The sequence below is a fragment of the Lepus europaeus genome, chromosome 6, assembly GCF_033115175.1.
Source record: "Lepus europaeus isolate LE1 chromosome 6, mLepTim1.pri, whole genome shotgun sequence".
In the NCBI taxonomy this organism is placed as follows: Eukaryota; Metazoa; Chordata; class Mammalia; order Lagomorpha; family Leporidae; genus Lepus; species Lepus europaeus.
In genome coordinates, this window is record NC_084832.1 from 102,104,936 (window position 1) to 102,128,483 (window position 23,548).

General features: G+C 53.0%; 1 protein-coding gene across 2 annotated transcripts in view; it reads right to left on the reverse strand.

Annotated features, from left to right (window-relative positions):
• TSPAN9 (tetraspanin 9) overlaps nt 1-13,357 on the reverse strand; it is a 193,414-nt gene extending 180,057 nt beyond the window's left edge. The window contains exons 1-2 of one of the 2 annotated variants that reach the window (XM_062194801.1): nt 13,284-13,357; nt 7,642-7,708 (exon numbers count right to left, since the gene is read on the reverse strand). The gene's annotated coding sequence lies outside the window, so the exon portion shown is untranslated. The remainder of the gene's footprint in view (nt 1-7,641; nt 7,709-13,283) is intronic. The other variant, XM_062194802.1, reaches the window with a different exon arrangement.
• Nucleotides 13,358-23,548: the final 10,191 nt, after the last annotated feature.

Below are 23,548 nucleotides of genomic sequence, written 5' to 3' on the forward strand. Positions count from 1 at the left end.
CCAAAGAATCACCTTCCACTTTCTGCCTTGCCCCTGTGTCAGGGCTTCCCACTACAGAGCCTCCTTGCCCTCCCCAACAGCCCTCGAGGACAAGGTCCACTCTGTCCCCATCAGCCGATGGGCACAGCCAGAGCCAGGAACAGTGTGCACCCAGGAAATGGGGCTGTCATCCAGTCCCCCAGAACTGAGGACAACTCCGCGGCTTTCCCTCTTAATGCGCGCAGCTCTTACGACTGCTCTCAGCCTCCCAAAGGCCAGGGGCCTCCAAAGCATTCACAGAGAAGACAACGTGTATGACTTGGATCTTCCAACTCCAGGACTGAAAGCTTCTCCCTTGTGTCGGGGTCAGTGTGAACGGGAGCTGCCCAGGGTGGGCACTCCTCGGAGGCAGAGGCCTGCCCTGCCTCAGCTGTCCCAGCCTGCAGTGTCCAAGCCAAAGACCAGCCATGAGCATGCAGCAGCTCCCCCAAGCCTGGACGCGGTGGTGGTGGGGCCGCTCTACCTCTTGCTCACTCTGACTTGGCCAGAGAATCACCTCCCGTCACCTCCGGCCCTGGGAAAGCCAAACACATAGTCCCGAGACTGATGCCGCTGTCCTCTTTAAAAAGCTACCCCAGGAGGCCAAGGCACAGGCCAGTGAGCACTCTTTGGGGAAGACCATCCTGGTCCCTAGAAGGACATCTGAATTTGCCACACAACTGAGGATCATCGGGATAGGCAGTAGGTAAGCAGATGATGAAACTGGGGAACATCATTCTTCATGTCAAATTCGGTACATCTGGGAGGCAGTGAGACTTCCCAGTGGAGTCAAGGCAGGCCCATCGGGGCTGGCACTGTGGCGGAGCAGTTGAGCCACCGCCTGTGACACCAGCATCCCATACGAGCACTGGTAGCTGTTCTGCTTCCAATTCAGCTCCCTGCTAATACGCCTGAGAAGGCAGCTGAGGGTGGCCCAAGTGTTTGGGCCCCTGCTATCCATATGGGAGACCTGGATGGAGTTCTAGGCTCCTGACTTCGACCTGGTCCAGCCCTGACTGCTGCCACAATTTAGGGAGTAAACCAGCAGATGGAAGAAGATTCTCTGATTCATTCATTCATTCTCTCTCTCTCTCTCTCTCTCTAACACTGCCTTTCAGATAAATTAATCTTTTTTGGAAAAAGCAGGTCCCTCTTTCAAGTCCTAGACAGAGAGCTCTGGCAGCACCTGTAACAATCTCATCCCCTCTTCCTGCTTGGCTTGCTGCCCTCAGAGCCCACTCCCGGGTGCTGTGGGATGGAGTCCTGGGGGAATATGAGAGAACGGGACAGAACACAAAAAGGCAGTCTGCAGCCACAAATAGAAACAGCGGAGGGCGCACCCATCCCTACACTTGGCCGAAGCTCTCTCTCCTTTCGGCCCAAAAGATGTCTCAGCTCCCTGAGGAACCAGAGTGCTCGATAATCACATGTTATTAATTGATGCTATGACTCGTGAGCATACAGCCACGGGCAGCCAGTAACAGAGCAGGGGAGACAGGAGCAGAGCAATCAAGGATCAGAGCTGGCCTGCAGGTCTCTGCTTAGAAGGAGCTCACCTAGCGTATGCCCCGAGCTAGCAAATTCTGTAGGAGCAAGCTGTGGACCTCCATCCAGTTTTTCCAATTCCTTGACCAAAAGGAGTTGCTGAGTTTTCTTGTTTTGTCTGCGATGCCAGATTTCTCCAGGGCCTGCAGAGGTGGCCCTGCACGTTTCCATCAGCGCAGAGCTCTGGCAAGCATTGAGCCTGTAAGCTGATCAACCCTCAGGAGCCCACAGTAGCACGGCGCGGTGCCCTCGAGTCACCCAGATGCTGCAGAAGCACTGTGGGGGGGGTGGGGGTGGGGGGCGCCCTGTGACTTGCTGCCCTGGAGCCAGGCCACGGTCCGCTCTGCTCTGGCGACGCCAGGTCTCCCAGGGCAGAGGGGAGGAGCTGGACGGCCGAGAGGCCGAGCTGCAGGCTGCTTTTTAGCCACAAAACGCTGCTTTTCCAAGAGCTGTTGAGAGGGAGCAGGGAGAAAAGAAAACACCACGGGGTTTTCAGAAGCAAAGGCCCACTGGGCCGCTGTTCCGAGCTGATGAATGCACAAACCACCCGGCAGGTGTCAGGCGCAGGACGCTGGCGTGCCAGGAAGGTGAGGCTCCGCGGGGTCAGCCCGTACCTCAGGCAGACAGACAGCTGATGAATGAGCCAGGCTGGGGAGACAGCAGCCTCCAGCTGGGACCCGGGGATTCATGAACAGCCCAGGGCTCGCTCTCCCCCTGCCTCCTCCTGCCTCCTTGTAATTTGCGGCAGTTCACAAGAGGGAAGAGCTATCAAGGCAAGTGATCAGAAAACTATCAAAACAGTACCTGCTGGGCAGCCCAAACATCAAGTGCCCAAAAACAAAGGGCATGGCCCGTGCATGGCGCAGACCCAGGCCCGGGGAGGAAGGCTGGTGGACAGCAGGTGCTGTATTCCTGGGGCAAAGGAATGAATGAAATCCTAGCAGAGGCCTGGACTTGGACTGTCCAGCTGGCTTTGTGCAAGAGCTGTCACTCACTGGCTCGTGTGTTTCAGAGATGCCCTGAAAACTAGCAGGGGGCACCACGGTGCCAAGCGCTGGGGCGGGAAGGGCTGACCCCTCTAGATCCAAGAGCTATCGACTACAAAGTCCAAACTGCTTTGCCACACAAACACCCTGAATCCACCTCAAGCCACATCGAAACCCTATAACAGGAAAGACTCAAGCGTCCGGCCCTAGCCCGTGCTGACCATCTGGAGCAAACTGAGGGCAGGAGAAGGGGGAGGGGTGCTATCTCCCAGCGATCTGTGGGATCTGTCACCAGAGTTTCTCCTTCTGTGTGTAGGGAGAGCTTGCACATCCACCCCCTGCCGTGCCTGTACACACGTCCCTTTGATGAGACAGCCAGAGGTGGGTGGAGTCTCTTCCCACCATGGCCTTCCTGCTTCTGGCGCTGTAATTTGCTTTCACCAGAGAGAAGATGATTATTGCATTTGGGCAGCTTCGGCTCCTAGCCCACAGAAGGTCTCACAGATTTCATTTTCACCTCCAAGGCTAGATTCCTCAATAGTGAGAAACCATGTGGAAGGGAGGGAGGCCCGGCCAGAGCCAGCCTGGACTACTAGGTATGTGAGTGAGGCTCCTGTGGGCCACCCAGGCCCTGCATAGCTACCGGCTGACTGCCACTGTGTTAATAAGCTCAGGCGAGCCCAGCTGGGCCCGATCCGCACTGCTAACCCACACAGTTGCGAGTAAATAAGTGGCGGTTGTGCTAATCCAGTCCATGTTAGGGTCGTCTGTCACGCCGCACAGATAATGGGTGCAAACCCGATGCAGCTATTGAAAAGAATGAGGTCATTCCGTAGGCACTGATGTGGAAAGAGGGCCTAGAGAAGCTGCAAAACAGCAAGTCTAACACAATTCTATTTGTGGAAATTGACAAGATAAATAGGTGGACGGCTACATGCTAGTCTAGCACAAAAATTTCAGGACAGGATACAAACCAAAGCATTAACAGTGATTATCTCTGAAGGGCGGGATCCTGGGTGATTTTCCCCTTTGCACAATATGTGTAATGCTTGAAAATTATAATGAGTTTGTATTGTTTCTGCAACCTTTTATGAAAAGACCTTTTTCAAATATTCACCTTGAAGGGCTAGCGTTGTGAGGCAGCAGGTTAAGTCGCCACCTGTAACAGTGGCTTCCCATTATCAGAGTGCCTGGTTTGAGTCCCAGCTGCTCCACTTCTGATCCAGCTCCTTGCTAATGCACCTGGAAGGCAGTGGCAGATGGCCCAGTGGGCCCCTGCCACCCACATGGGAGCCTGGTTGGAGTTCCTGGCTGTTGCAGGTAATTGGGGAGTGAACCAGCAGATGGAAGACCTCTCCCTCCTCTCTCTGATACTCTGCCTTTCAAATAAATAAATCTTTTAGAGAAAAAAAAAAAAAAACTCCATCTTAAATTCTGCTACAAGCTGAATTTTCTTAACACATCCCTTTCAACTTGCCACTCCTGGCTCCCCACTGCCACACTACTTCCACCCCTCCCTGCAGCAGTGCAAGGGAAGTAGAGCCAAGACAGGTAGTTCCAACCCTGCGTCCTCTCTGCCACTCACAGCCAGGCCAAGCCACCACTCGGTGGGGGCTGACCAGACCGGGCTGCTGACTGTGAGTGACTCACGTCAGGGGTGATGCTGCAGGCAGTGCCCTCCCCAGCCGGCTCCCACACACCGCACGCATATCCAATGGTCAAAAGATATAACCCTGGCTGCAGACCCAACTGCCTCCCTGGGGACCCACAGCTTTTCCTCACTTGGGGCTCTGCAATCTATGCATCCAGTGTTTAAACAAAGCTGCTTAGAATCTCTCAGGATTAAGACAAGTGGAAAATCACATGCCCAGTCCTGGGCCTCATTTTCTCTAAACTAAAACATGACTTTCCGCAGGTTCACACACCCAGAAATACAGTCCCCTTGTCACCTGCCACCCGCAGCCCTCCCATCAGGCTCCACCCCTGGGACTTGACGGAGAGCCTGGGACCCTAAAACTCTGGCTGCTCACAGCGGCAGGGGGCCAGGGGAGAGGATGTAGGTCCTATGTTCAGACGCTACCCTACCCTCTCTGGAGGGGACATTCCCACCACAGGCACACACACTCACTCTTGCATGGCCACATCCTGCTCCAACCCCGCTCTGAGTGAGTCTCCCCACCTGACCTCTGTTTCAGATGCCCTCACGCCAGCCCTGAACCTGACATCCCTGCCCTGGGAGTGGATGAGCTCAGAACAAGTCCACTGGCAACAGGCCTACCCCGTGACATCAGTGTACACACTGCCAGGGCCACGGCCCCCAGGGCTTGGATGCTACACTGTGTGTCTGATTTGTTTTGAACATGAGGAAGGGGCCTTTTTCAAATTCGTGGGAAAGGGACTATATGGGTTAGCAGTGGTCCTAAGTTACTAAGGCTGAGGCCAAGGCCTTGCCAAGATCCTACACCGGAAACCACGGGACCCTCGGTGCTTCCTGCAGTGCCAGCCAAGCCTCCCCAACAAGGGAAGGGGACTCTCCGGGGCGTCCACTGAGCTTCCTGACCCTGGAGACCCCTGGACTGCTCCCCACCCTTTCCTGCTCCCAGCACAAGACCCAGCGTTTGAACAAACGCTGGCCACTGATGGTAGAACTGACCATGAGACTCTCAGAAAGTGAATATTCAGTGTAGGAGGGGACTTCAAAACGGAACTAAATAATGTTTATTTGGGTACAAAAAATGTTGAAATCTTATATATAATCAACTTCCGGCCAGCCACTGTGAGGGGAAGGACAGTCCCAAAGGACTCCACGCTTGGCTCCAGCGTGCAGGCTGAGCCGCACAGGGAGTGGCGCTCAAGAAGCCCCGGCCAGACTCAGGCTGGGTTTTTTTGAGTGTTGTGAGAGCTGAACTGCACCCAGAGTCTCTTCATTATGCTGCGGCTCTCATTGAAGTTGAAATTATTAACCTGAAGGGCTGGAGAGCAGCCACGGCGCCCTGTGGCTCCTCACTGCATCAGTCAGAGCAGGAGGCGGGCATTTAACCCGAAAGACGCAGCACAGCGTGGAGTCAGGCGGCAGAACCCTGGCTCCAGGGATAGGCAACCACTTCTGTTACCAGCCTCCACTGCCAGCCGGCTCCTATCAGAAACCAGGGCCTTGGTTTACTTATTAACCCCATTCGCTCCTCTGTAGGCCTGGGAGCCAAAGCCCAGGCCTGGCTCCCCCGCTGGCCCGTCCTCCAACGCCAACCTGCAAGCCCAGGTCATCCCACCTGGGAAACAGGTCACCCCACCTGGGAAACGTCCTGGAGCTATAAGGAACCTTAGCCACAGTCACCAGACCCCCTGTCCCGCAGGAAAGAAAAGAAACTTGAGACAGCAACTCCCTTGCCAGAGGTCACACAGACCCAGGAGTCAGGAATGAGACCACCCTCACCCCACAGCTGGGCATCCCTGCAGAGGCCCAAGCTGACGACAAGGAATGGCCAAGCCACACAGCCATGAGAGGGGACAGGGCCTGCACAGACCTGCACGCAGGTGTCCCTTGCTTCAACACAGTCACACAGAAGGGGAGACAGCCTCAGCCTAAATGGGGCTGGAGAAGCCAGAGGCTGGGTGTCTCCCAGGGCCAGGCAGGCCTCCCAGCCACCTCCCCCACCCCCAACAAACACACACACACACACACACACACACACACACGCTCTGTCTGGCAGGCAGGATCTGTGCAGGGCAGGATGTGCGCACAGCAGGGCCGCCGTTCCCTTGTCCGGGGTCCTCCCTTCTCTGCAGTGTGACCTTCACCACACTGCTTTCCCTCAGCCCAGGCCCCTGCGCCTGGCTCACTGCACAGAGCAACCATAGGCAGTGCCCCAAATCCCAGAGCTGCGAGACTGAAAGCAGACACCCCTGCAGGCCCGAGGAGGCGGGAGGGAGACTTAAAACGGGAGCGCACGCATTCCTGCCGCCAGCAGGCTCGGGGAGGGGCCTGGAGAGGGCTCCCGGAGGCCAAGCCCAGCAGGCCGCAGGTCTGCCACACGGGGAAGGGCAGGTGCTGCCGACTCGGAACACCTGGGCCGCAATCCCTGCTGCACCCAACTCGAGACCGGGGCTCGCGGCCGGGGTTGCTGCGCAAGACAACCCACAATTGCTGCCGCACGGCACCGTAGTACAGGCTAAAAGAGACGTACACCACAGTCTAACAGAACGAAATTAAAGCCACTGTGGACATACATAAGGGTCAAGAACTGGGGCCGATAAGGACAACCAGGATGGACACCGGCGTCTTCAGTGTCCCGCACAAAGTATAGCAGGACAACTCGAGGCTCAGGGTCACTGTAGGCCACCAAAGGATCCCTGCTGGAAGCCCAGCCGCCCCTCCCTCCTCCACCAACCACGTGGCTGAGTTCACAGAAGGTAAGAGATTTACAAATCACCCAGCAGGGAGAAGCCACGGGATAAAATGCACATAAATTAAAACATAAAAAGGCCCAGGTCTGTAAGCAGCACCCCCAGGGAACCTGAACCAGCAACAGTGCACACAGCACAGTGCACACCCTGCTGCCTCCCAGCTCCTGAAGGCTCTGGCTCAGCAGGGGCATCCTGGGCAAGTGCTGGGAACAAAGCAGCAGCCGTCAGCAAGACTGCAGGAGGCTGGAGGCACGGAGATGAGGATAAGCTGAGGGCCAGGGGCCTTGCTACCTCCGCCCCGCAATGAGGAATGGAGACCCACGAGGATTCCCACTGCTCCCTGTCTGGCCTGCTGAGCGGGAGGCCACGGGAAGCAGGAAGCTACAGGCCTCTCCTACTTCCCTAGGCTTCCTCCCCCATAATCAGGGTGGCCAAGAAAGAAACTAAGAACTCACAGGGTCCACTGCCAATCAGAAACGCTGGGCACAGGGTGGTTCTCTCCAGGGCCCCAGAGCCCACTGGAAAGAGCTAGGTTCAAAGTCAAAAGGGAAGGCAGAGAACCATCTAGAAAATGTCAGCAACCTAGTCCGTCCTCCTCAACCCACAGTTAAAGGGCAAGACCCCAGATTTCAGAACACACAGACTTCCAGAGGCCACACCACACCATGAACCCAGACTAACCACCGACCTGTGTTCTTTGAACTGTCTTCAAACACCTTGGCTGCTGACGGGGAAGAAGAGGTTCCAGGATACTCCTGCAGAAAAATTAAAAGCGGGCTCATCACTTTGCTATGCAGCCACCCATGGGAGAATTTTGTCCAGCAATGATGACTACCCTTTGGGCAGCAGTCTCCCACTGAGAACCTGCTCGTTCCGCAAATGGAGATAGCCAGAAATGGCAAAGAGCTGCCAGCTGTTGTGCCAGTTCCACTCAGCTGGTGGTGGGTGCCTAAAGCATGATGAGCAGAACCTAAGCCCTGGCCCAGCAGGGCTGACAGCTGTGATCGATTAGTGATGTCTGCCATGAGCAGTTAAAAAAGTAACAGTATCCATGCAACATATTTGCCATCCCTTGGGTAGAGGCTTGGCATCGGAAGATTTAACATTTACAATTTTGACCACTCAAAAGTGGCCCAAACTTCACTGAGAAATGAGCTTGAGTCACATACAGGACGCCAGGCTGCTAGGAACAGGCCACTCTGTTGTTTTCATTGCTACCCCACGCAAAGTTACGTTTGTGGAGCAGAAACACTCAGTGGGAAACTGGCATCAAACGACAGATAAAGCTGCAGCAGAAGCTGAAAGGGCAATTAGCTCAGGGTGTGAGGACACATAGAGGAAACATGTGATGTGCCACGGAAATATGACTCCGGAGAAAGCCAGGCCCGTGTGCGAATATTGCTGGGGGTACGTGCTTGGAGTCTACACCTGCAAGACTCATTTCCAAAGAACATTCAGGCATCCACCCTGTGCCTACCCTGTGCCTCTTAGCAGTGAGTTCAGGGTCTAGGCACACCCTGGGGCGGCTTGCTGCCTGTCTAGCTGGAGAAACCAGGGCACCCGCAGGAAACAGCAAGTAGCATCGCATTTTCCCAACCACCCCTTCTTCCTTCCCTCTTGGCCCCATCCAACCAATTCCCAAACGCTCTCGGGCTAGTTCTAACATACGTCATTTGTTCCCTCTTCCCCAGGCCTCACAGCTGCCCAGCCGCTGTCCTCACCATGATTCCCCTCTTCACAGACCCCAGAAGCACTCTCCTTGAGCCCAGCCCTGCTTCGTGGCCCCTGCTCTAAACCTTCCCCATCCCCAGGCTGACTGTAGGCTCCCCAGCCCAGGTCAGTGTCTGCACCCGGTGGGCACTCAATTTCTCTTAAATGCATGCATGGATAGACAGAATTCCTTGGCTGCACATTTGAAGCCACCCACAATACAGCCGCTGTCCACCTGTCCAGCCTCTCTCCATCAGCTTTTCCATACGCAACCCCCACATCAGTCCAACAGGCCTGTGCACACACCCCAGCACTTTCCCAGGGCTCGTCCTCGAACAGCCTTCCTGCCTCTGCTGAGGGCGGCGTCTTCCCCAGCTGCAGCAGAAAGCATCGCCCCCTGGTCAGCGTGCCTGATCCACGTTTGAACCCACACAATGGTCTGCTCGCAGAAGCCACTCACTTTGTGCTTTTGTCATTTGTGAGCCCCCTTTCTGATCTGTCACTGGACTACATAAGCCCCATGAAGACAAGCACTTGTACTTTTTCTTATGTATCATCAGAACTTAACACAGCCATGTATATGTGACACAGAGGGCACTTGGTGGAATTCACTAAAGAATCATCCAAGGCAGTGTGGAAAAGCCAGGAGGAAGGAAGACAGAATACCACAGGAGGAGCGGGCACTTGGCGTGGTGCTGTAGATACCTGCACCCCACGTGGAAGTACCTGGATTCAGTACTCAGCTCCAGCTCCTAATGCCAGCTTCCTGCTAACGCAGACCCTGGGAGGCAGTGATGATGGCTCCAGTGACTGGACTCCTACCAGCCATGTAGGAGACCTGGACAGAGTTCCCAGCTCTCAGCTTTGACCTGGCCCTGGCCCAGCCTCAGCCATCGCAGGCATTTGGGGAGTAAACCAGCAGATGGGAGTCTCTCTTCCCCCAACTCCCGCATTTCTCACTCTGTCTCTTCAACTAAGAAATTTTTAAATGCCATAGGAGTTCCGAGGAAAAAGAGGCTCGTCTGTGGTGGGCAGCCAGGGAAGGCTTTCGTGACCGGAGTTCCAGCATGAGCAGGGTCTTGAGGAAGAATGGAAAGGGGGAGAACATTCCAGAAAGGGGGGACAGTATGAACAAAGGGGCAAAGAAAGAATGAGCGCAGCAGGCTTGGGAGTTGAGTCCGGCTGGAACCAAGGGTTCCTGGAAGGAGAAGAGTGGGAGATAAAGCTAGACCGACAGGCTGGGCTGGAGAAGGCTGCCCAGTGCCACGCTAAGGCACCTGGATTAGATCCACACTGTCTGAGTCAGTGGGGATGGCAACACAGCAGGCCCAGGCTTTCACGGCAGAAGAAAAGAAGTCTTGTCCTCTCTTGTTCCAAGCCGATCAGGCCAGTATCCCTGGCTAGGTTATAAATAACAGCCACCGTTTACTGCACACCTGCTGTGTATGAGGCCCTAAGCTATGTGCTTCCCATACATTATCTCAGTGCCCTTCCCACAGCCTTGAGAACTTGGTATTGTCAGCCTTGTCTTGCATGCAGGAAGCTGGGGCCCAGGAGGTGAAGGCACTTGCCCAAGGCCTTACCTACTCACACATTCCTGCATCAGTACCAGCTGGCACTGGGGGCACACACAGGGATGGGGAAGGCTCGCCAGTCAGCCAGCTCAGGCCCCGGGGCTTCCCACTGCTGCTTCTCTACTACTCTCCTTTATTAGTTCCTGAAGAGCGGCAGTGAATAAAGCTCCTACTGTGTGCTTAATGAAGCACACTACACGGAGTGAAGAACTGTGGTTGCCAGAGGCTGGGAGGAGGGGGAGACAGGAATTGCAGTTTAATGCCTATGGTTTCAGTTTTGCAAGATGGAAAGTTCTGAGATCTATGGCCCAGCCACGTGAAAGCAAGTATTTCAAGACATTCACAGAAGATGGACTTGAAGGTGGGAATTCATCTGGCTGCAATAAAATTTTTGAAATCCATATACCTTTTTCATACTACACATTTTCCACGTAGGGAAACATTTTTGCACCAAAATAAACTCATACTTTTAATCCCATTTTTCCACGAGCTTTTTGAGGTACCCTCCTATACTTAATCCTACTGTACACTTAAAAATGTCAGATGGGGCCGGCGCCATGGCTCACTTGCCTAATCCTCCGCCTGTGGTGCCAGCATCCCATATGGGCGCTGGATTCTGTCCCGGTTGCTCCTCTTCCAGTCCAGCTCTCTGCTGTGGCCCAGGAAGGCAGTGGAGGATGGCCCAAGTGCTTGGACCCTGCACCCGCATGGGAGACCAGGAGGAAGCACCTGGCTCCTGGCTTCAGATCGGTGCAGCACCGGCCATAGCAGCCATTTGGGGAGTGAACCAACAGAAGGAAGACCTTTCTCTCTGTCTCTCTCGCTGTCTATAACTCTATCTGTCAAATAAAAAAAAAAGTCAAAGATGCTAAATGTTACATTATACTTTTTCTCACAATTAAACTTTCTTTTAAAATGAGGCACATTTGTTAAGGGACTGACTGGCTGCTGCTATCATTCATCTTACACTTTTAGTTATCCACTGTTGGAAGAGATTCTAGAAACATCTATGTTTTTTAAGATTTTATTTTTTATTTATTTGAAAAGCAGTATAGTAGAGAGATAAGGGGGGAGGGAGGGAGAGAGATCTTCCATCCGCTGGTTTACTCCCCAAATGTCCACAATGGCCAGGGCTGGGCCAGGCTGAAGCCAAGTCTAGAGCTTCTTCCAGGTCTTCCACATCAATCAGGGGCCCAAAGACTTGGGCCATCTTCCACTGCTTTCCCAGGCACATTGGCAGGCAGCTGGATTGGAAGTGGAGCAGCCAGGTCTTGAACTAGTGCCCATGTGGGATGCCAGCATGGCAGGCAGAGGCTTAACCTGCCGGTCCCTCTAGATACATCTTATTCCAGTGTCCCTCCAAAATGGAGAGTTGGAAAGGGCAGTAATAGCCCAAGGTTGCACACATAGGTGGGAACAGGGCTAAGACCCGGAGCAGCAGACACTCGGGATGAGGGGTCAGGAGCAAGCCATGGAGCCAAATTTGCTTATTGCACTTTGTGAATCTTGTAACCACTGAGGGAATATTTATTCTCATTTTCCTCATCTATAAGAAGGCAATTCAAAGTAACGTACACTTCACAAGAATACGTACTAATCAAACCAAATTATATGCAGCATATGGCCAGCTGCAAATGACTTTATACACATTACTTACTGTTAATATTCAGTATCTGTTCGTCAATTTAAAGAGTCCTACCAGATGATTAAAATCTGATTAAGTCAGACAAAAAGAAATAAACCATCTCACTCCGTGCGGGCCCATTCTCAGCTGTTCAGGGTCTTCTGAAGAGGTCTTCCATGAGGGAGAGCAGAACTGAATCACGCTTCAAGTGTGACCCACCCCCCGTCCTCTTCCTGCACTCATCCCCAATCCACAGCCCAGCTGCACGGGCCGGGCCAGGACCAGGCCAGCGGTAGGAAGCCGGTGTGACCCTCTCTCTCTCTCTCTGGCTGCATTCCTCAGCTAAATATAAATGATTTGTGCAGTCCATTGTTGGAAATTATGCACAATTCCTCCCCACCCCACCCCCCAACACTGCAGAACGGCAAGCTGACTGCCCATCTCACGGCACAACACACAGGTGGAACACGTTCCCCAGGGCTGGTTATCAGGGGCGGAGTGGGGCTGGCAGGTAGAGAGGGATCACAATAGGGGTCCCTGGCTTTCTCCACCAGTCCAGGAAAACTTTCTGGAGGAGGCAACACCTGCATCACCCCCAGAAAAGGCATCCTCATGTTATGACTTTGTTTCTCTGCATGGAGACAGGTAGGTGGCTGAACAGCTTAGGAGACCCCACAACGCCTCAACACTTCAAATGCCCACCCTACAGGCCTCTCCCACACAGGAGAGATGTAGAAGAGACCCCTACCTTTATCAGGGAGAGAGAGGAGCTCCAAGACTCCAGTTCCCAGACCCACATGTACAAATACGACTCTCAGAACAAGCCAGTTTCTCGTCCGGCTCCCCGCCCCCCCCCCCCTTTTTTTTTCCTTTTAACCACAAGAAAGTTTTTTAAAGTCCCACACTTGAAGGCACAGATGGGCTACATCTCCGACCTCGGAACGTGCCAAAGCCCTGTCACTCGAATGCTCATTAGCCAGTGGCGGTCCCCGGATGGGGTCGAAGGGGGGCGGGGGGACTGTAGCCCAGCCCTGCTCAAAAGCCCCCCTGCCCTCTCTGGGGGTCCTTTATGGGACCACACTGGGCCACACACACAGACACCCTAGACAGCTCCGCGGGTCTCCCTGGCCTCTGCCTCATCCCACAGACTGCCCAGCCCCTCGCCTGGATTCCGGCCGTCCACTCTCCCGCAGCCCCACTCCCGAAAGGTCTTCCCACTGGCCGGGCCCGCACCCACCGCCCCTCCCCCGGCCCGCCGCCCGCCCCCTGAGCGCCCCGACCCCGGCGTCCACAGCCGCTCTCCGCTCTCGGTACCGTGTCGGGGACCGCCGCGCCCACCGGGGGTCGGCCGGAGCCCCTCAACTTTGCACGCCCCGGAGCCCCGCCCCGCGCCCTCCCCACCCCGAGGAGGGCAGTACTCACCGCACCCACAGGAACGTGGGGTCCCCGCTCCGCTCGCTTTCGGGCACCGCCGCCGCCGCCAGCGGAAACGGGGGGCGGGGCCGGGGCTGGCGGCGGGGGCGGGGCCTGCCCGGGAACGGCGGCGCCGCGGGGTGGGGCTGGCCGCGGGGGCGGGGCCTGCCCGGGAGCGGCGGGGCCGCGCCGGGGGAGAGGGAAGAGCGCGTGGAAAAGGGGTGAGCGGGCCACTGGGCAGCGGGGACGCGGGGCCTGGCGGGCCTGAGGGCCGCCCCCGCCCCCCGACTGGATCCCCAGCCTCAGAATTGGAAGGAGCCCCAGAAGCCAGAACGCGGCCCGCGGGGCACGGGCGCCCTCTCGGGATTCAGGAAGCCTCGGTCCCCTGCCCTCCCCGCCGCGGGGGCCCCAAAGCGCTGGCCGCGCCCCCTGGGCTGGGCAGGGGGAGGTCGCGGCCTGGTAGATCGCGCTCCGGAGCCGGCGCCCACAGCTCCGGGGCCGGCCTGGCGGGGGTCTCGGCTCTCCCTGTGGCGTCCCCAGTGGTCTGGCTTCCCCAGCGCCACCCCTGAGCAGCCTTCCCCGGTGTTTGGGGCGGGCCCTTGGAGCCGCTCACTTCCCGGGAGCTGGCGGCCGCCGAGGCTTGTAGAGGGCACCGCGGGCGGCAGGGCGAGAGGCCGGCCCGGCGCTGCCCGGGGGCGCTGCCCTAGGCCCGGACAGGATTCGACGCCGAGTGCCTCCAGCCTGACGCTGCTCGCGTCCTGGGCGATCTTGTCTGTCAGACTTGACCTGTAATCACTGCTTCCCGACCGTCAAAGTCGGGAACCCCTCCTCCTCCCATAGAGGCTCCCCAGTCCCTCCAGGCACCGCGGCAGGTGCCCTCAGCACCCGCAGCCAACCCTGCCCGGTTTCCAGAAGAGAGGCCTGGAGCACAGGGGCACAGCTTGGCGGTGACGGCCGCCGTGCACCTGGAGATAGATGCAACCGCACAGGCCCGTTCGAATCCTGGGTCTGCCTCTCAACGGCTGGAGCGCCCTCCGCCTCAGTTTCCCCACACAGGCTGACCAAGGTGATGGGCAAAAAAAAAAAAAGTTGATGCACGGTGGGTACTCTGCAAGTGCCAGTCCCTCCCTGCCCTTTCAAGAAAGAGGGGAAGCCTTAGATACAGGCAAGGTGACGACACCAGGTTCTTGGGGGCACATCCCATTTACTCCTCTTGTCCTGGAGTGGTGAGCAGTCTTTTTTCACTGTCAAAATATCCTGGTTTGGACAAGAAGTGCATGCCACTTTAAGAACAAAAGCAGGATTGCAGCTCTCCAGGGATTTCTGGATCCCCAGGGACTTCGGAAGATCAGGTGTCAGTTTATTCCCTTGAAATCACCGAATCAAATCAAAAATGTTCAAAAGCAAAAATTAAATGTAGAGCCAGCCAGCCAGCCAGCCACAGCGGGGCAAAGCGCCCGCCCGGACTGTCCCTGCTGAACTGTGCCACCTAGTGGGGAGAGTTGTTACTGCTGGCAGCCCGGTTTCTCCACATTTGGATTCAGCCACAGATTTCAAGCAGGGAACAGCTAGCATTTACCAAGTTTTTATGTGCCGGGCACAGTTCTAGTAACTGCACATGTTTTAATTCCTCGAACCTCATAACAGCTCCATGAGGTAGGTACTATCATTATATGCCATTTTTTAAAAAAAAATATTTGTTTATTTGAAAGGCAGAGTTACAGAGAGGCAGAGAGAGAGAGAGGTCTTGCATCCCCTGATTCACTCCCCAAATGGCCGCAATGGCCGGAGCTGCACCGATCCGAATCCAGGAGCCTGAAGCTTCTCCCGGGTCTCCCACACAGGTGCAGGGGCCCAAGGACTTGGACCATCTTCTACTGCTTTCCCAGGCCTTAGAAGAGAGCTGGATTGGAAGTGGAGCAGCCAGGACTCGAATCTGCACCCATATGGGATGCCAGCACTGCAGGCGGCAGCTTTACGCACTACGCCACAGGGCCGAGCCCATTATATACCATTTTACAGATGAGGAAACTGAGGCTCAGAGGTTTAGAGCACTTTTCCCAGGTCAGATAGCCAGCAAAAGACCTGGTCTAAGGGGCCAGCATTGTAGCGTAGCGGGTAAAGCCACCACCTGCGATGCTGGAATCCAATATGGGCTCCTGTACAAGACTCAGCTACTCCATTTCCAATCCAGCTCCCTGCAAATGTGTCTGGGAAAGCAGTGGAAGATGGCCCAAGTCCTTGGGTCCCTGCACCCACACGGGAGACCTGGAAGAAGCTCCTGATTCTGCAGCCATTTGGGGAGTGAACCAGCAGATGGAAGACTCCATCTGCCACTCAAAGTGTCTTTTTTTTTTTAAATAAATGTTTATTTGAAAGGCAGATTAACAAGGAGAGAGGGAGAGACAGAGAGATCTTACATCTCCTGGCTCACTCCCCAAATGGCCTAAATAGCCAGGGCTGGGCCAGGCCGAATCTAGGACTCACAACCTCCATCCTGGTCTTCCCACATGGGTAACAGGGGCATAAGCACGTGGGCCATCCTCTGCTGCCTTCCTAGGTGCATAAGCAGGAAGCTGAATCAGAAGCTGAGAAGCCAGGACCTGAACTGGTGCTCAGGGGAGGCCAGTGTTGCAAGGGGCAGCTGAACCTGCTGTGCCACAGTGCTGGCCCTCAAGCCAAAATTTGAATTGCTAACTCTGGCAACTTGACTTGTTATTGATTGCTGTTAAAATAATTTTAAAATGTGGATTACATTACAAGTGGGCAAATTTTTTACAGAGCTAGAGCGTAAAACTTTAGGCTCCATCCCAACTACTCAACTGTGCCATTGGAACACAAACATTATAACAAAAGTGAATGACATACAAAAGTGAATGACAATGTGTTCCAATAAAACTTACAAAAACTGGCATTGGACCATAGCTTGCCAAGCCCTGGATCACACTAGTGTGTTTTCCAAATTAGGACCTTGGGACTCCTGGCTATCCTCAGATGGATGGTGGGAGTGAGAGTGAGCTGGATCCAAGTTCTCAAGTATGAGAAATATCGACTGATCAAAAGCACGGAGCATAATGAATACCAGGAGTTCTACAAGTGGGTGTGTGCAAGTGTGCATGTGTGTGACCCACAATGAGTTAGCACCTGCAGGAAGCAGGCACTGATGGAGTAAGTGTGGGGTTGGAGCTGCCTGGGTTTTTACAAGGTCATGGTCAGATCCTGCTTGAAGAAGCGCAGATTCCTGTCTGGAATTGCTGGTGGTCAGCAGGTTGTCTGCACAAACAAAGAATACAGAGGCCAAGACAGACAGAGGCTGTTAGGTAAAGCAAAACTGCTGGCATTCGTCCACCTGATGTAGAGTTCTCAGAAATGCAGGGCGATTGCCTGAGGATGTACCTGTGTGCCTGGACACGTCCACCATCTAGCTGAACACGTGGGTAGCTACTGAGGAATGTGCTGGGTTAGTTGGAATCAACAAATATAACAGTGTAATCGCTGAATCAGCTACATTTGTGTCAACTTCCTTTACTGATCCTGGAATATTCCTGTATGTTGACCAAGGGCAAATCAATGGTTGAAAATTGTCCTTTCGATTCTGTCCTGTATCCCCAAGCCACATATAAAAGGACTAATTAAAGATTTTATTTATTTACTTACTTACTTATTTAAGAGGTAGAGTTACAAATAGACAGAAGGAGAGACAGAGAGAAAGGTCTTTCATCCTCTGGTTCACTCCCCAAATGACCCCAACAGCCAGAGCTGGGCTGAACCAAAGCCAGGAACCAGGAACTTCTTCCGGGTCTCCCATGTGGGTGCAGGGGCCCAAGTTCTTGGACCATCTTCTACTGTCTTTCCAGACCATAAGCAGAGAGCTGGATCAGAAGAGGAGCAGCCGAGACTTGAACCAGCACCCATATGGGATGCCAGCCCCGAAGGTAGAGGCTTAGCCTACTGCACCATAGCGCTGACCCCAGGACTGACTAATTAAAAGCATTAAACCTAAACATGAACTTGTCACAGGATAGAAAATGTGAATGTGGGGCTGGTGTTGTGGCACAGCAGATTAAGCTACCACCTACAATGTTGGCATCTCATAGGAGCACCAGTTGGAGTCCCAGCTGCTCTACTTCCAATCCAGCTCCCTGCTAATGTGTCTGGAAAAGTACCTGGGACTCTGCCACCCACATGAGAAATCAGGATGGAGTTCCAGGCTCCTGACTTTGACCTGCCCTAGCCCAGGCCATTGGGGAGTGAACCAGCAGATAGAAGATATTTCTCTGTGTCTCACTCTCTCTCTCGCTCTTTCTGTAACTCTGCCTTTAGAATAAATAAACCAGAAAGAAAGAAGAGAGAGAAAGTAAGTTATCAGTGAAGTGTTTCAAATAAATGACATGATCACATTTGCATTTTTGGGATCATCACTTTGGCTATCATATAGAAAACAGATTAGAGGGACAGGTGTACAAGGCTTTCACAGTGGTGTAGGCACAAGATGAAGTCAGCTTCATCTAGGGTGGTGGTGGCAAAGAAGGAGCGGTATGCATAGACCTGAGAGAGAGTCACACGGTGACATTCACAGATCAGCAATGGTGTGGGGGACCAGGGCCAAGAAGGCATCAAGGATGACCGACGGTGGGTGGGACATGGCGTTGTGGTTAAGCCATCACCTACAACGCCATCATCCTATATCAGAGTGCCTGTTCCATTCTCACCTGCTCTCCTTCTGACCCAGCTCCCTGCTAATGTACCTGGGAAAGCAGCAGAAGATGACCCAAGTGTCTGGGAGCTCGCTCAAGGCACCATGAGAGCAGCCGATGACTAAGGCTCTTGGCAGGGGAAGGGGGTGGCACTGCCGTATGGCTGAGGCTCAGAGGACTGATGGCAGAGGAATGGGAAGTGAAGACAGTGACCCTACCTCCCAGCCTGTGAACTACAGCGTGGGAGAAAATAACGCAGCACAAGTGGGAGGGCTACCGAAGACTCGTGTCTGGGTGGCTACTACTTATCTACGGCTGCCCAACAAATCAGCACAGACTTGGGGGCATAAAACAACACAGGGTCAGCATCTCACCACTTCTGTGAGTCAGCCCCAGCCCAGCTTCACCGGGGTCTCTGCTCCAGATCTCACAAGGCTGCGCCAAGGTGTTGGTCAAGCTGCTCTGGAGCTCCACTGACATTAAAAAAAAAAAAAAAAAAAAAAAAAAGTCAGCTTCCAAGTGCACTCAGGCTGAGGGCCCTGGCTTCTTGCTGGCTGGCTGCTGGGGGCTGTCTCCGGTGCTTAGCCACACGGGCTTTCCGAGCGTGCTGATTATGTCACCAAGTCTCTAGAACAAGCCTGTTAGCAAGAGAGAGTCAGGGAACACAGAGTCACAGGGTGCCGTTAGCCATTCCTGAGATGCCAGTCACAGGTGCCCGTGCCCGCAGGAGGAGGGCGCTGCACAGCTGTGAGCTCCGGGAGTGCAAGGTCAAGGGCGCTCTGTGGGGTCCACAGGAGAGGAGATGGAGCATCTGCTGGCTACCCTGTGAGAGCAGTGTGGACGGAGGCAGGAGGTGGGGAAGGGGGCAGCAGGCTCAGGGCGAGGAAGTGCTGAACCCTGAGGATGAAGGTTCTGCAGAGGGAGACAGGGAGAGGCGCTTAGATTTTGGTACGGGCTGTTGGAGATTTGGCCTTTCTGCTTTTTTCACCCTATGTACTAGAAAAAAGAAATCTGCTCACTTATAGAAATATGAATGTCAAACAGATAAACTTTGTTTTATATATATATATTTACATATGTAATTGAATATATTTCCTCCAAAAGTGTGATCTCTTTTTTAAGATTTATTTACTTATTTGAAAGGCATAGTTAGAGAGAGAGAGAGAGAGAAAGGTATCGATCTTCCATTCACTGGTTCACTCCCCAAATGGTCACAACAGCCAGGGCTGGGCCAGGCCAAAGCCAGGAGCCAGGAGCCTCATCTGGATCTCCCACATGGGTGCAGAGGCCCAAGCACTGGGGCCATCCTCCTCTGCTTCCCCAGGCACATTAGCAGGGAACTGAATCAGAAGTGGAGAAGCTGAAACTCCAACAGGCACCGATATGGGATGTCAGGGTCACAGGCAGCAGCTTAACTAGCTACACAACAATGCCAGCTCCAAGCCTGGTCTCTTTAAAGAACAGATGGTTGAGGTACATACACAGACACTAGTCTGAGTGGAGTCCTGAAGATAACAGAGAGAAACAAAATAATATCTCCATTTGAAAATGCAGAGGATGCTCTGATGGCCAAGATTGTACCAGGAGAGAGGAGACAGCCAAGGCTGCCACTCTGAAATTCCAATCACAGCCTAGGGAATGCAGTAGACTTGGGTGAAACAAAATCGTGCTACTGTCAATAAAATGACCAGAGGATGATGGCTGATAAGACACTCAAGGACTAGACAAGTGAAGAAAGCACGTTTGTAACCTTGGCCGCGGTGGCTGGGATCTGTGTAAATATATCTTTATTTGGGACACAGAAACATTCGTTCTTATTATTACAGTTAAAACATATGGAGCCTAGTATAAAGGGACTTCAAAAAGCTTGTGGAAAATGGAATTTAAAGACAAGTTTCTTTTCTGATTTATTTATTTATTTGAGAGGCAGAGTTACAGAGAGAGAGGCGGAGGCAGAAGCAGAGAGAGAGAGAGAGAGATTTTCCATCCTTTGGTCCACTTTCCAAATGGCCACAATGGCCAGGGCTGGGCCAGGAGCCAGGAACCTCATCTTGATCTCCCACGTGGGTGCAGGGGTTCAAGTACTTGGTCCATCCTCTGCTGCTTTCCCAGGTGCAATCGCTGGAAGCTGGATGGGAAGTGGAGCATCCAGGACCAGAACCAGCACCCTTATGGGATGCCAGCATCATAGGCAGTGGCTTTGCCCACTATGCCACAGTGCCCAACCCAACAAGTTTATTTTCATACAAAAAATTTTGAAATTCATGTATATGTGGTGAAGTCTTCACAAAGGTCATGGGAAACACATATTATAAGAAAATCTATGAATGGATTTCACCTTTTTTTTTGCAGCAAAATAAACTCTCAACTGTCTGCTTTAATTACTTGAAAGGCAGAGAATGAGAGAGCACCTACATGCTGGTTCACTCTCCAATTATCTGCAACAAATGGGGCTGGACCAGGGCCACAGTCAGGAGCTGAGAACCCATCCAGGCCTGCCATGTGAGTGGCAGGGGTCCAAGTCCTTGAGCCATCACCACACCACTGCCTCCCTGGTGTGCATCAGCAGGGAGCTGGAGTCAGAAGTCGGAGCCAGGAATCAAACCGAGGCACTCAGGCTCATCTTTCATTTCCGTTTTCCATGAATTTTTTGAAGTCCTTATATATCTTAAAGTTGTTTTTATGCAAGAAGAAGCGATTGCTAGCTATAAGGAGAGAATAAAAGTCAGGAAGCTAGCAGTTAGAGGGGAGCAAAATGCAAACCTTTTATAGTAGAAAATTATTTTTTGAAGTAGTAGAGCTGGAGTTAAATTGGACGCAGCGATGTGCACTCATTCTCCGGCTGTCTCACGGGAGGGCATGAGAAGCGCTTGGAAGCAGAGGTTGCTTGCTTCACAATTTCTCATGTGGATAATGTGATTCACACCACGCACACCCAGACATGGGTCCCTGATAACATCGCTACTTAAAGAAACCAGGGCTCCCTGGAGAGCAGCTAGCTCCATGCCCAGGTCCAAGAAGAAATCAAAGTAGACCTAAATCTGCTAACTGATGCTGGCTGCCTGTTGGTTTCCGAAGATGTCTGTGGTAGTGTTGAAAAGGGACGGGGCTGGCACCGTGGCATAGCAGGTAAAGCCGCCGCCTATGCATACGGATGCTGGTTTGTGTCTGGCTGCTCCACTTCTGATCCAGCTCCTTGCTAATGGCCTGGGAAAGCAGTGGAAGATGGCCCAAGTCTGTGGGCCCCTGCACTCACATGGGAGACCCAGATGGAACTCCTAGCTTCAGCCTGACCCAGCCCTGGCCATTGCAGCCATCTAGAGAATGAACCAGCACTCTCTCACAGAACTCTCTGTCTCTCTCTCTCTGTCTCTCTTGTCTCTGTGTCTCTGTAACTCTGACTTTTAAATAAATAAATAAATCTTAAAAGAAAAAATGGAGGGGTCGGGGCTGTGGTGCAGGGTGGTTAATGCCCTGGCCTGAAGTGCCGGCATCCCATATGGGCGGCGGTTCGAGACCCGGCTGCTCCACTTCCGATCCAGCTCTCAGCTATGGCCTGGGATAGCAGTAGAAGATGGCCCAAGTCCTTGGATCCCTGCACCCAGGTGGGAGACCCAGAAGAAGCTCCTGGCTCCTGGCTTCGGATCAGGGCAGCTCTGGCCATTGTGGCCAATTGAGGAGTGAACCAGAGGATGGAAGACCTCTCTCTCTCTCTCTCTCTCTGCCTCTCCTCTCTCTGTGTAACTCTGTCTTTCAAATAAATAAATAAATCTTTAAAAATAAAAAGAAAAAAAAAAAGGAAAAGGGACACAGTCAAGAAAAAACAGTACTTTGACGATCTGAGGATCGTGGAAAGCCTTAGTTGGTGATATATTGGATATGGGTTACATTAAAAAGAAGTCTATGTGACTTCCCCAAAATGTTCACAGTTCAAACCATGCTCAAACCACAGCCAAGGCTTGGTCAATACCTAAGCTGTGAACTTCTTGTCCTTCTACCAGGCAGTGGATTTAAGAGGCAGCAGGGATGAAAGATGCACTCATTTGTACAGTCCTCCCTCAGTGTCCATGGGGGTTGGTTCCAGGACCTCCGCCTCTCCCCTACCACCACCCCTGCCACCTCACACATCCAATCTGTGGATGCTCAAGTCCCCTGTGTACAATGACAGAGAATTTGTAGATAACCTAGGCACACATTCTCATATATTTTATTATCAAATTTTATATGAAAGGTGGAGAAAAAGAAACAGACAGACAAACATCTTCCATCTGCTGCTTCATCCCCTAAATGCTCACAACAGCCAGGGCTGGGCCAGAAATTCAATCTGGGTCTCCCTCATGGTTGGCCTCCCAGTGTGCTCATTAACAGGAAGCTGGATTGGAAGTGGAGCAGCCAAGAGTCAACGCAGGCACGTAAGATACAGCATGTGGGTGTCCCAAGTAGCATTCAAGATGCTGCACCAAATGCCAGCCCCAATCTACTTTCCAAGGTACTGAGAAATATAGCAGCCTGTCACATTAGACAAGGAATTTTTTTTTTTTTTTTTTTTTTTTTTTTGGACAGGCAGAGTGGATAGTGAGAGAGAGAGACAGAGAGAAAGGTCTTCCTTTTTTTGCCATTGGTTCACCCTCCAATGGCCGCTGCGGCCAGCGCATCTCGCTGATCCAAAGCCAGGAGCCAGGTGCTTCTCCTGGTCTCCCATGTGGGTGCAGGGCCCAAGGACTTGGGCCATCCTCTACTGCCTTCCTGGGCCATAGCAGAGAGCTGGCCCGGAAGAGGGGCAAGCGGGATAGAATCCGGCGCCCCAACCGGGACTAGAACCCGGTGTGCCGACACTGCAAGGCAGAGGATTAGCCTGTTAAGCCACGGCGCCGGCAAGACAAGGAATATTAACTTAGTATTTAGATGAAGTTTGGTGGCCAAACACTTAAGGAAATCGAATTAGATGTATAAACTGAGACTTACACTTTGTGATTAATATTTAAAATCTTGAGTTAAATGCTTAGTGTCTAAGATTTTGTTAGATTCCTAACTCTGCCCTAGACAGATGTTAGATGTTTGAAGTGCTTAATCACAGTTGAAACAGCCTAAGCTAATGTAATTAATCAAGCTTGTAAGTGATATGAACTGTTTAGAGAATGTGTAAGCTCACTGAGCACGCAGCAAAGAGCAACTGAAGGAGAGCTCACATTCGTTCTGCGGGCTGAGTAACGGGATGTGTATACTGAGTGTAACAAACTAGTCTTTAAAATTTACAACTTCAATAAGTAGAAAAAGCTAGGAAAATACACTTTTTTTCATGCCTAAAATTCCATTCAGACCTTAAAAATTCAGTGGTGGTAGTGGGCTCTGTGGTTCGGGAGGTCAAGGTATCACTGAGGATATCCATATGCTAGGTGACTAGTTACTCGGCTTCTGATCCACCTTCCTGATAACGCGCCTGGGAAAGCAGGGGAGGACTGGCCAAGCACTTGGGCCTCTGCCACCCACATGGGAGACCTGGAGGGAGTTCTGGGCTCCTGGCTTCAGCCTTGGCCAGCTGTGACCATTGCAGCCATCTGGGGAGTGAACCAGCAG